Below are 12,278 nucleotides of genomic sequence, written 5' to 3' on the forward strand. Positions count from 1 at the left end.
GTCTCTCATCCAAGTGACAAGTCCTGCCCGGGAAGGGAGGTGTGTGTGTGCGATGAGGAGAGCAGAGTCCCGATAGCACGGAGGTGAGGAAAGGTGCAAACAACACACCAAAGCCCAAGGGTTGCCAGCGTATCGCTCATTTGCAGATCAGCCACTTGCATCTGCTCTGCTCGGACGCATTGCTTCCCGATAAATGTAGCTGCCCCTCCAGCACAAAGCAGGTTTCAGCCTCTTTTGCTTTCAGCCTCTTCTCACCTGCCTTCAGGATGCTGTGTTGCCTTATTTTCTTTTAAATCTCTCTCTCCAGCACCTGTTGACCTGCTGCGGTCACTCCCACAACCCCAGTGCCACACGCATGCAGCAATCCCTGGGGCTTACCCCAGGGCAAAGCAGTTGTTCCACAGGTTCCCTGTGCGGCTTCTCCTCCCTCGGGCACGGGGCGGGAGGCACAGGCAGAAACAACCACCAGACTTCTAGAGCAAAGGACTGAAATGCTCGAGCCACTTCGATGCTCTATGGGGCAGAGGCGAGGAGTGTTACTGCTGGGAACGTTACCGCCAGTGGGAAAGGGCACAGAAATAGAAGCGCTGTGCCCTCAGTAAGTAGGTACCGCCTCTGGATGGTGTGAACTGGGCTGCTCGATGGCTCCTCCCTCGTCCTACTGAGCGCTCGGAGCAGGGTCATTCGGGTAATGCTGCCACCGAGCGGCCACAATTGGGTACTGCAGCCGCGGAGCCGCGCATGCGCAGAGGCCTCCCCGCGGTCCGCATTGCTCTCCCCGCAGGTAACAGCCCTGCGATGCTGCGGTGCCTGCGAGGTGATGCCGCCGTGCTCGTTGCTGCTTCCTGGTAAGGAAAGGCCTCCTCCGCTCCTGCTGCAGCGTGGTGGTGTGTCGGACACGATTCCCTGTGTCGGGTGAGGCCTAGGGCTGCCGGCGAGGTGAGCGAGCCCCTTTGGTGGGTGCAGGGGTATCTCCTTGTGTGCCTGTACTACTGGGGCTGGTGGGATGGGAAGCTTCAAATGACCCGCCGAGGCAGGCTTCTGGTATGCTAAAGGCGAGCGGGTGAGGGCAGCCCTAGGAGTTACCCGGGAGCTGACAGAAGGGAAGAGGGAAAGGAGGAGGACGGTGACCTTTTCCCCGTGCCCAGGGCGCAGATGATGGCCGCCTCCCCGGCCCACCGGAGGTCCCGCTCAGCCTCCCCTGGCCCCCCTTGCCCCGTGTGCCTGCCCCCAGCTCCGGCACCTCCCCTGAAGCGTGCTGCGTAGCCCTTGGCCGACCCCAGGCCCTGTCGTGAAGGCAGCAAGCCGTCCCTCAAGCGCACTGGATTCCCCCTTGGCGCAGGGGCCCTTAGCAGTAGCGTGGGGAGGGAGCGGTGTGTCCAGAAGCCCCTGCGGAAGGAGAGGCTTTGGCCAGGGTCGATCGACGGTAATGACGGTCGCTGTTTCTTCTTTCCCTCTCCCAGAGACCGTGCTGAGGACGTGGTTGCCTGTCCTTCCCCCGGGGATGCCGTTGCCTGCGGCCGTCTCAGGCTCGCGTGGCTTCTCTCTGCCTGTCCTTGCCGTCCTCGCAGCGCAGGGCCGAAAAGGGATAGACAAAGCCCTTCCCGGCTGTGGACAGGAGCTGCCTCGGCTGAAGCTGGAGATGCCAATGAAAGGTAAAGAAGAAGAAACTGAAGGTGCTCTGGCTGCCAGCTGCCTTCCTGCCGCAGGCAAGAGAGAGCCTGTCCATGCAGGTGGGGGAGGAAGGATCCCCCTTCATAGCCCGCAGCGGGCCAGGCCACCAACGTGCACCGTAGGGTCTGTACGCGTAACCCGGAGTTGGGTACGGGCGTGTAGTGCACGAGCGAGCTAGGCTACGCGCCTAGGAAGCCTCACCTCGTAAGAGCGGTAAGACACCCATGTATCCTCTTCAGGTGGAGGATGGCCTAGAGTCTGGAGCTGCAGAAGAGGCAGGGAGGAGAGGAGGGGAAAGAAGCATCTGAACGGCTAAATTGTGCCAGCAGCGCTGAGAGCGAGAGTCGCGGTGAGTCCTGGGCCACTGGGGCCCCGTTGCCTCTCTTGTGCGTCCTGGGCCCTCCCTGTCTCTCCCCCGGCCCCCTCTCTTTCCTTACCTGCTGCAAAATTTACTTTTTTTTGCGCCTCCCCCGCACCTTCTTTCTCCATCTCGCTCTGAGTGTCTCCCTGCCTCCCCGTCTTTTCAGTCCTCCCTCTCTCTGTCCTGTAGCCTGTGGCTACTTGTCCTTTCTCTGCCTCTCTCTGCCTGGCTCTGGCTCCGTTTTTTATTTTTTTATTCCTCCTGCTCTGTCCTGTAGCCTGTCGGTATTTTGTCTTTCTCTGGCTCTCTTGGTCTGACTCCCTGTGTTACCGAAAAACGCGTTAAAATCGGAAACGACTCCTCAACGCCAATTTAGTATTAAAGAGCAGGCATTCTTTATTCACGGCGCCAGACGCATGGGGGATCGCTCCTCCTGGCGTGCGTACCTCACGCACCTTTCCCGTACAATTTGTAGATCAAAATTTTATGTATTCCTACATATTCATTATTGTCCTGTCTGCTGATTGGCACAAACTTGCTCGTTCCGTGTGTAAGTTACTGCGCAGGCTCGGTGGTGGTCCGTGAGTCAGTGGTCGCGATCTCCCCCTGCCAGAATTGCCTTTTACCTTCTTGGCTCTTAATCTTGGCAGTCTTGGCTAGTTCTCTCAGTCCGCTAAGCGAAACCGCGTTTTGTCATCCTTTTCTGACAGAAGCATGTTGTCTGTTGTTCTGCTGACATTAACGATCGCCTAGGGACTAAAATGCAGATCGACAGGTGCGCTGATTCGTACGCTCCATGTTCCTGTAATGGAACACCGTCTCTGGTTGGTTGATTTCATCGCTTTGGTTACACCTGTTCCTGTTGTTCAGCATCTTCTTTTTTGGCTTTGTGTGATTCTCTCTGTGATTCTGTTTTTCTCTGCCTCGCTTTTCCCAGCTCCCCGTCCCTCACTTTTAATGCCCGTTATCCTTCAGCAGCTCACTCTCCCTTGGTTCCCATCCTCGTTTCTGAATTCCTCCTGCTTTGCCATGTAGCCCGTGACTTTTTTCTTAATCTCTCTCTGTCTGCCTCAATGCTCCCCCCGCGCTTTTTAATTCGTCTGCTCTGCTCTGTACCCTGCTACTGTTCTTGCCTTTCTGAGTTCTTCTCTGTCCAGCTCCCTTTCCCTATTCATGAATTCCTGTTCTTCCTGCAGCCACCGCTGTTCCCTGTGACCTCCATCTCTCTCTGTCCAGCTCCCTGTCCCTAGGTTTTAATTCCTGCCTCTGCCCGCTGTAGCCTGTCTAGATGTTTCTCTCGGCCTCTCTCTCTGTCCGGCTCCCTCTCTCTGTGTTCTAATTCCACGTTCTCTGTCACGTGGACCCGTGCTACTTGTTTGTCCTCATCTCTCTCTGTCCAGCTCCTTGCTGCGATGTTTTATTTCTTCCCTCTCTGTCTGTCTTTGTAGCCCATTGCCGTTGGTTTTTTTTTTTCCCACTTGTTTCTTCATGTGTCTCTGTCTGCCTCCCAGTGCCTGATATTTAATTCCTCCTTCCCTGTAGGCCGCTGTTCCTTTTATCCATTCTACATTGTGTTCTCTTTGGTCTCGTGTTCTTATTCATCGATTCCCTCCTCGCTGCCCTGTGGCTTGTCCCCATTTATTGTTGCTTCTCTCTCCCTCTCTCTGGCTTCTTGCCCCTGTTTTTAAAATTCCTCCCTCTCTTCTCTCTTCCCTGTTGGCCGTGTGATCTTTAGCCTTTCTCCATCTCTTTCTGCCCATCTCTCTGTGTCTATTCATTAATTCTTCCCTCTCTGCCCTGTAGCCTGTAGCTTCTGTCCTTTCTCCATCTTGCTGTCCCTGGCTCCCCCGTGACCCTATGCTAGAATTGTTTCTCTCTTCTCTCCGTACGCATTGCGATTCCTTTTGGTATCTGTCTCCCTTTGGTTTTTTTTCTTTTTTTTTCTGGCTCCCTGTCCCTAATTCTTAATTCTCTGCCTTCTCGTGCCCCATGGTTTGTTCTGTGGGGTTCCCTCGCGGTTCCCTCCAGTCCGTACTGGGCTATATTGGTCTAGTCCATACTGGGCTATATTGGTCTGTCCCGGCTTCCTCCCACTTCTTTCCCAGTGCCTCACAGTAGGTCCCGGTTCCGTCCCTGGGATGAACTGTGAGGGAACTGTGAGGGAACTGTGAGGGGGGCGGCCCCCCGGGCCCCAGCCCCCCCCCCCCGCCTGGGGCCAGGGCCCCGCGGCCGCCGGCCCCTTCCTCCTCTGCCCGCTCCCGTCGCAGACGGCTCGGTATGTGTCACGAGCGGCAGCCGCGTTCAGCAGCTCTCGGTGGGCGCGCGGCTGTGCCCGGCCGTGACCGGGGCCCGCAGGGGTTTCCCGCTCGCCCCGAGAAGGCGCTGGCCCCGAGCCGGCGCGTCCCGCCCCGCCCGGCCCTCGGCGCCCTCGCGAGCTGAGCGCGGCCCGGCCAGCAGGGGGCGCTGGCGCTCACCGGCTGGGCGCGGGGGCGGTCCGGCGCGGGGGCGGGGCCGGTGGGGGCCGTTCCTTCCGGCCGCCCTTTGAGGGCCGCCCCGCGGGGCTCGGGCTTCCGGTGGCGCGGGGGCGGGAGCGGTGCGTGTGGCGGCCGAAGGGCCGGTGCGTGTGGCGGCCGGGTCGCGAGGCGTCCCTGTGCGGTGCCGGGGCCCCTCTGCGGCCCGGCGTGGGAAGCCCGCGGCCGGCGGAGCCTGCTCGGAGCTGGGCGGGGAGCGCCGCGGCGGTCCGGCCGCCGGCAGCCGTCCCCTGCGGTGGCCGGCAGCCCCTCGGGACGGCTGGAGGCCTGGCGGTGCCCGAGCCTCGCCTGCGGCAGCCGCCTGAGAGAGCAGCGCGGCCGTGTCCGGGGGCCGGAGAGCGCTGGTGGGTGAGTTCGGGCAGCGGGGGGCGGGTGTGTGTCTCCGGGCGGGGCCGGGGGGCTCCGTGCCCCGCAGAGGAGCCCCGGTCGGGCATCGTTCGCTTCCGAACAATGCAGGTCTGTCCGTGGTTATTTTCTGTGTACAGTGTTTCGGGCCACCTGAAAGCCTTTGGCCGGGTAGGTTTGGTGCGGGGCGATGGCAGGTGTGGACCCTGAAAGATCTCGGGTGGGGGGCGTGGGAGGTATTTCTTGCCTTAAAACTCTGAGCCCACCTCTTGTGTCATGTCGTGTTATCATGTCGTGAGTCTCGTGACTGTGGCAAATGGCTGAGTCGGGCGTTTTCTGATAACTAACTTCTGAACGTGTGCGTGTGTAGGCACGGGGAGATTTGTGCAGGGTGACAGAGCCCCTTGTGCTTCTGTGCTAATGTCTACCTGTTCTAGACCTCCAGTGTTGGAAAGCCTTTGTTTAGTGCCTAGTTGTGGCTGCGTAACTGCTGTTGCGCCTGCAGCTGTGCTCGCAGGGATGCTGGGTGGCTCCGCATCAAACCGGCCGCCGGCCGGCTTGGTTGTGCCGCAGAGCATGCCGGGAGCTGTAGTCCTTGCGGCTGCCGGGCGGCCGGGTTGTGCCGCAGAGCATGCCGGGAGCTGTAGTCCTTGCGGCGCGCGGCTGCCGGGCGGCCGGGTTGTGCCGCAGAGCATGCCGGGAGCTGTAGTCCTTGCGGCTGCCGGGCGGCCGGGTTGTGCCGCAGAGCATGCCGGGAGCTGTATTCCTGGCGCAGTGGCTGCCGGCCCTGTCACGTGGTTCGCCGGGCGTGGCGGGAGGCGCGGTCTTCCGGCGCTCGGGTGCCGGGCGGCCGTGGCGCGTACGGTACGCGAGGTGTATTTTTGGGGTTGGATTCGTGTTGATTACTGGGGGCTTGCGGGTGCGGCCGCTTCCCGAGAAGCGGTGAGTTCCCTGGGAGCTGACAGAAGGGAAGAGGGAAAGGAGGAGTACGATGACCTTTTCCCCGTGCCCAGGGCGCAGATGATGGCCGCCTCCCCGGCCCACCGGAGGTCCCGCTCAGCCTCCCCTGGCCCCCCTTGCCCCGTGCGCCTGCCCCCAGCTCCAGCACCTCCCCTGCAGCGTGCTGCGTAGCCCTTGGCCGCCCCCAGGCCCTGTCGTGAAGGCAGCAAGCCGTCCCTCAAGCGCACTGGATTCCCCCTTGGCGCAGGGGCCCTTAGCAGTAGCGTGGGGAGGGAGCGGTGTGTCCAGAAGCCCCTGCGGAAGGAGAGGCTTTGGCCAGGGTCGATCGACGGTAATGATGGTCGCTGTTTCTTCTTTCCCTCTCCCAGAGACCGTGCTGAGGACGTGGTTGCCTGTCCTTCCCCCGGGGATGCCGTTGCCTGCGGCCGTCTCAGGCTCGCGTGGCTTCTCTCTGCCCGTCCTCGCAGCGCAGGGCCGAAAAGGGATAGACAAAGCCCTTCCCGGCTGTGGACAGGAGCTGCCTCGGCTGAAGCTGGAGACGCCAACGAAAGGTAAAGAAGAAGAAACTGAAGGTGCTCTGGCTGCCAGCTGCCTTCCTGCCGCAGGCAAGAGAGAGCCTGTCCATGCAGGTGGGGGAGGAAGGATCCCCCTTCATAGCCCGCAGCGGGCCAGGCCACCAACGTGCACCGTAGGGTCTGTACGCGTAACCCGGAGTTGGGTACGGGCGTGTAGTGCACGAGCAAGCTAGGCTACGTGCCTAGGAAGCCTCATCTGGTAAGAGCTGTAAGACACCCACGTATTCTCTTCAGGTGGAGGACGGCCTAGAGTGTGGAGCTGCAGAAGAGGCAGGGAGGAGAGGAGGGGAAAGAAGCATCTGAACGGCTAAATTGTGCCAGCAGCGCTGAGAGCGAGAGTCGCGGTGAGTCCTGGGCCACTGGGGCCCCGTTGCCTCTCTTGTGCGTCCTGGGCCCTCCCTGTCTCTCCCCCGGCCCCCTCTCTTTCCTTACCTGCTGCAAAATTTACTTTTTTTGTTTTGCGCCCCCCCGCACCTTCTTTCTCCATCTCGCTCTGAGTGTCTCCCTGCCTCCCCGTCTTTTCAGTCCTCCCTCTCTCTGTCCTGTAGCCTGTGGCTCCTTTTTCTTTCTCTGCCTCTCTCTGCCTGGCTCTGGCTCCGTTTTTTTTTTTTATTCCTCCTGCTCTGTCCTGTAGCCTGTCGGTGTTTTGTTGTTCTCTGGCTCTCTTGATCTGACTCCCTGTGTTACCGAAAAACGCGTTAAAATCGGAAACGACTCCTCAACACCAATTTAGTATTAAAGAGCAGGCATTCTTTATTCGCGGCGCCGGATGCACGGGGGATCGCTCCTCCTGGCGTGCGTACCTCACACACCTTTCCCGTACAATTTGTAGATCAATGTTTTACGTATTCATACATAGTCATTATTGTCCTGTCTGCTGATTGGTACAAACTTGTTCGTTCTGTATGTAAATCGCTGCGCAGGCTCGGTTGTCCTCTTCCGTTGTTCTCTTCTGTTACTTGGGTCGGTGGTGGTCTGTGAGTCGGTGGTCGCGATCTCCCCCTGCCGGAATTACCTTTTCCCTTCTTGGCTCTTACTCTTGGCAGTCTTGGCTAGTTTCCTCAGGGGAGGGGACATTCTCACAGTACATCCCAGTTCCCTGCCAGTTCCCACCCAGTAGATACTGGTACATCTCAATTCCCTCCCAGTTCCACCCAGTACATCCAAGTACAAGCCTGTATTTCCTAGTTCCTCCACAGTACATCCCAGGGCATCCCAGCACATTGTAGTGCCTCCCAGTACAGTGCGGGGAACGGGGACGTACAGTGCGGGGAACGGGGACGTACAAGGATCTACTGGGATGTACTGGGAGGAAAGTGTTGGGAACTGGGACGGACTGGGAGGGAACTGGGACGTCCTGGGAGGGAACTGGGACGGAACTTTTATGTACCGAGGGGGAACTGGGATGTACTGGGAGTGAACTGTGAAGTACTGGGATGTACTTAGAGGGAAGTGGGAGGGAACTTGGATGTAGTGGGAGGGAACTGCGATTTACTTGGAGGAAAGTGGCATGTACTGGGATGTACTGGAATGGAAATGGGAGCGAACAGTGTGTGTGAACTGGGACATACAGGGACGTCCTGGGAGGGAACTGGGACGTCCTGGGAGGGAACTGGGACGTCCTGGGAGGGAACTGGGACGTCCTGGGAGGGAACTGGGACGTCCTGGGAGGGAACTGGGACGTCCTGGGAGGGAACTGGGACGTCCTGGGAGGGAACTGGGACGTCCTGGGAGGGAACTGGGACGTCCTGGGAGGGAACTGGGACGTCCTGGGAGGGAACTGGGACGTCCTGGGAGGGAACTGGGACGTCCTGGGAGGGAACTGGGACGTCCTGGGAGGGAACTGGGACGTCCTGGGAGGGAACTGGGACGTCCTGGGAGGGAACTGGGACGTCCTGGGAGGGAACTGGGACGGAAGTGTTATGTACTGAGGGGAACTGGGACGTCCTGGGAGGGAACTGGGACGGAAGTGTTATGTACTGGGATGTACTTAGAGGGAAATGGGATGTGCTGGGAGGGAACTGTGAAGTACTGGGATGTACTGGGATGGAACTGGGATGTGCTGGGAGGGAACTGGTATGTAGTGGGACGTACTGGGAGGGAACTGGGATGTACTGGGACGTACTGGGAGGGAACTGGGAGGGAACTGGGAAGTACTGGGATGTACTGGGAGTGAACTGGGACGTACTGGGAGGGAACTGGGAAGTACTGGGACGTACTGGGAGTGAACTGGGACGTACTGGGAGGGAACTGGGAAGTACTGGGATGTACTGGGAGTGAACTGGGACGTACTGGGAGGGAACTGTGAAGTACTGGGATGTACTTAAGAGGGAACTGGGACGTACTGGGAGGGTAATGGGATGTACTGGGAGGAAAGGGTTGGGAACTGGGACGTACTGGGAGGGAACTGGGATGTACTGGGAGGAAACTAAATGTCCCAGTTGACACCCACTTCCCTCCCAGTTTCCTCCCAGTACATCCCAGTTTCCTCCCAGTACATCCCAGTTTCCTCCCAGTTCGCTCCCAGTACATCCCAGGTCCCTCCCAGTACTGGGAGGGAGCTGGGATGTACTGGGAGGCACTACAATGTGCGGGGATGCCCTGGGATGTACTGTGGAGGAACTAGGATGTACAGGCTTGTACTGGGTTGTACCGGGTGGAACTGGCAGGGATTTGGGATGTACCAGGATCTACTGGGATGTACTGGGAGGTAACTGTTATGTACTGGGAAGGAACTGGTAGGGAACTGGGACGTACTGTGAGGACACTGGGATGTACTGGTATGTACTGAGAGGGAAGTGTTATGTACTGAGGGGAACTGGGACGTACTGGGATGTGTTGGGAGGGAACTGGGACGTACTGGGATGTGCTGGGAGGGAACTGTGATGTACTGGGAGGGAACTGTGAAGTACTGGGATGTACTTAGAGGGAACTGGGATGTACTGGGAGGGAACTCGGAGTGAAGTGGGAGGGAACTCGGAGTGAAGTGGGAGGGAACTCGGAGTGAAGTGGGAGGGAACTCGGAGTGAAGTGGGAGGGAACTCGGAGTGAAGTGGGAGGGAACTCGGAGTGAAGTGGGAGGGAACTCGGAGTGAAGTGGGAGGGAACTCGGAGTGAAGTGGGAGGGAACTCGGAGTGAAGTGGGAGGGAACTCGGAGTGAAGTGGGAGGGAACTCGGAGTGAAGTGGGAGGGAACTCGGAGTGAAGTGGGAGGGAACTCGGAGTGAAGTGGGAGGGAACTCGGAGTGAAGTGGGAGGGAACTCGGAGTGAAGTGGGAGGGAACTCGGAGTGAAGTGGGAGGGAACTCGGAGTGAAGTGGGAGGGAACTCGGAGTGAAGTGGGAGGGAACTCGGAGTGAAGTGGGAGGGAACTCGGAGTGAAGTGGGAGGAACTCGGAGTGAAGTGGGAGGGAACTCGGAGTGAAGTGGGAGGGAACTCGGAGTGAAGTGGGAGGGAACTCGGAGTGAAGTGGGAGGGAACTCGGAGTGAAGTGGGAGGGAACTCGGAGTGAAGTGGGAGGGAACTCGGAGTGAAGTGGGAGGGAACTCGGAGTGAAGTGGGAGGGAACTCGGAGTGAAGTGGGAGGGAACTGGGATGTACTGGGAGGAAAGTGTTGGGAATTGGGATATACTGGGAGGGAACTGGTATGGTCTGGGAGGGAACTGGGATGTATAGGGACATACTGTGAGGGAACTGGGATGTACTGGGAGGGAACTGGGATGTACTGGGAGGGAACTGGGATGTACTGGGGTGTACTGGACGGACTGGGAGGGAACTGGCATGTACTGGGCTGCACTGGTAGGGAACTGGGATGTACTGGGAGGAAACGGGAATGTCCCAGTTGACACCCACTTCCCTCCCAGTGCCTCCCAGTATATCCCAGTTTCCTCCCAGTACATCCCAGTAAATCCCAGTTTGCTCCCAGTACATCCCAGTACATCGCAGTACATTCCAGTTCCGTTCCTGTACATCCCAATACATCCCCGTTCCATTCCAGTACATCCCAGTTTCCTACCAGTTCATCCCCGTACATCCCAATTCCCTCCCGGTTCACTACCACTTCTTTCCCAGTGCCTCCCAATACATCCCAGTTCCGTCCCATTACATCCCAGTACATCCCAGGTCCCTCCCAGTACATCCCAGGTCCCTCCCAGTACATCCCAGGTCCCTCCCAGTACTGGGAGGGAACTGGGATGTACTGGGAGGCACTACAATGTGCGGGGATGCCCTGGGATGTACTGTGGAGGAACTAGGATGTACAGGCTTGTACTGGGTTGTACCGGGTGGAACTAGCAGGGATTTGGGATGTACCAGGATCTACTGGGATGTACTGGGATGTACTGGGAGGTAACTGTTATGTACTGGGAGTGAACTGGGAGGGGACTGGGACGTACTGGGAGGGAACTGGGACGTACTGGGAGGGAACTGGGACGTACTGTGAGGACACTGGGATGTACTGTTATGTACTGGGAGGGAAGTGTTATGTACTGAGGGGAACTGGTGCGTACTGGGAGGGAACTGTGAAGTACTGGGATGTACTGGGAGTGAACTGGGAGGGAACTGGTATGTAGTAGGATGTACTGGGTGGGAACTGGGATGTACTGGGAGGGAACTGGTATGAACTGGGAGGGAACTGGTATGAACTGGGAGGGAACTGGGATGTAGTGGGAGGGAACTGGGAGGGAACTGGTATGTACTGGGACATACTGGCAGGGAACTGGGATGTACTGGGAGGGGATTGGGATGTACTGGGAGGGAACTTGGATGTATTGGGAGGGAAGTGTTATGTACCAAGGGGGAACTGGGACGGACTGGGATGTAGTGGGAGTGAACTGTGAAGTACTGGGATGTACTTAGAGGGAACTGGGACGTACTGGGAGGGAACTTTGAAGTACTGGGATGTACTTAGAGGAAACTGGGAGGCAACTGGCATGTACTGGGATGTACTGGAATGGAACTGGGAGTGAACTGTGTGTGAACTGGGAGGGAACTGGGATGTACTGTGAGGGAACTGGGATGTACTGGGATGTATTGGGAGGGACTGGGAGGGATCTGGGATGTACTGGGAGGAAACTGGAATGTCCCAGTTGACACCCACTTCCCTCCCAGTTTCCTCCCAGTACATCCCAGTTTCCTCCCAGTACATCCCAGTTTCCTCCCAGTACATCCCAGTAAATCCCAGTTCGCTCCCAGTACATCCCAATACATCGCCGTACATTCCAGTTCCGTTCCTGTACATCCCAATACATCCCCGTTCCATGCCAGTACATCCCAGTTCCCTACCAGTTCATCCCCGTACATCCCAATTCCCTCCCGGTTCACTACCACTTCTTTCCCAGTGCCTCCCATTACATCCCAGTACATCCCAGTTCCCTCCCAGTACATCCCAGTTCCCTCCCAGTACATCCCAGCTCCCTCCCAGTACTGGGAGGGAACTGGGATGTACTGGGAGGCACTACAATGTGCGGGGATGCCCAGGGATGTACTGTGGAGGAACTAGGATGTACAGGCTTGTACTGGGTTGTACCGCGTGGAACTGGCAGGGATTTGGGATGTACCAGGATCTACTGGGATGTACTGGGAGGTAACTGTTATGTACTGGGAAGGAACTGGGAGGGAACTGGGATGTACTGGTAGGGAACTGGGATGTACTGGGAGGGAACTGGGATGTACTGGGGTGTACTGGGAGGGAACTGTTATGTACCGAGGGGGAACTGGGATGTACTGGGAGTGAACTGTGCAGTACTGGGATGTACTTAGAGGGAAGTGGGAGGGAACTTGGATGTACTTAGAGGGAACTGGGATTTACTTGGAGGAAAGTGTCATGTACT

General features: G+C 58.1%; 1 long non-coding RNA gene across 10 annotated transcripts in view; it reads left to right on the forward strand.

Annotated features, from left to right (window-relative positions):
• The first annotated feature begins 1,917 nt into the window (after nt 1-1,917).
• LOC142048997 (uncharacterized) overlaps nt 1,918-12,278 on the forward strand; it is a 170,145-nt gene continuing 159,784 nt past the window's right edge. For 9 of the 10 annotated variants that reach the window (XR_012657589.1, XR_012657586.1, XR_012657596.1 and 6 more), the window contains exons 1-2: nt 1,918-2,023; nt 6,681-6,790. This is a non-coding gene — a long non-coding RNA (uncharacterized LOC142048997). Of the gene's footprint in view, nt 2,024-6,239; nt 6,423-6,680; nt 6,791-12,278 lie in introns of all 10 variants that reach the window. The other variant, XR_012657587.1, reaches the window with a different exon arrangement.

The sequence above is a fragment of the Phalacrocorax aristotelis genome, chromosome 30, assembly GCF_949628215.1.
Source record: "Phalacrocorax aristotelis chromosome 30, bGulAri2.1, whole genome shotgun sequence".
In the NCBI taxonomy this organism is placed as follows: Eukaryota; Metazoa; Chordata; class Aves; order Suliformes; family Phalacrocoracidae; genus Phalacrocorax; species Phalacrocorax aristotelis.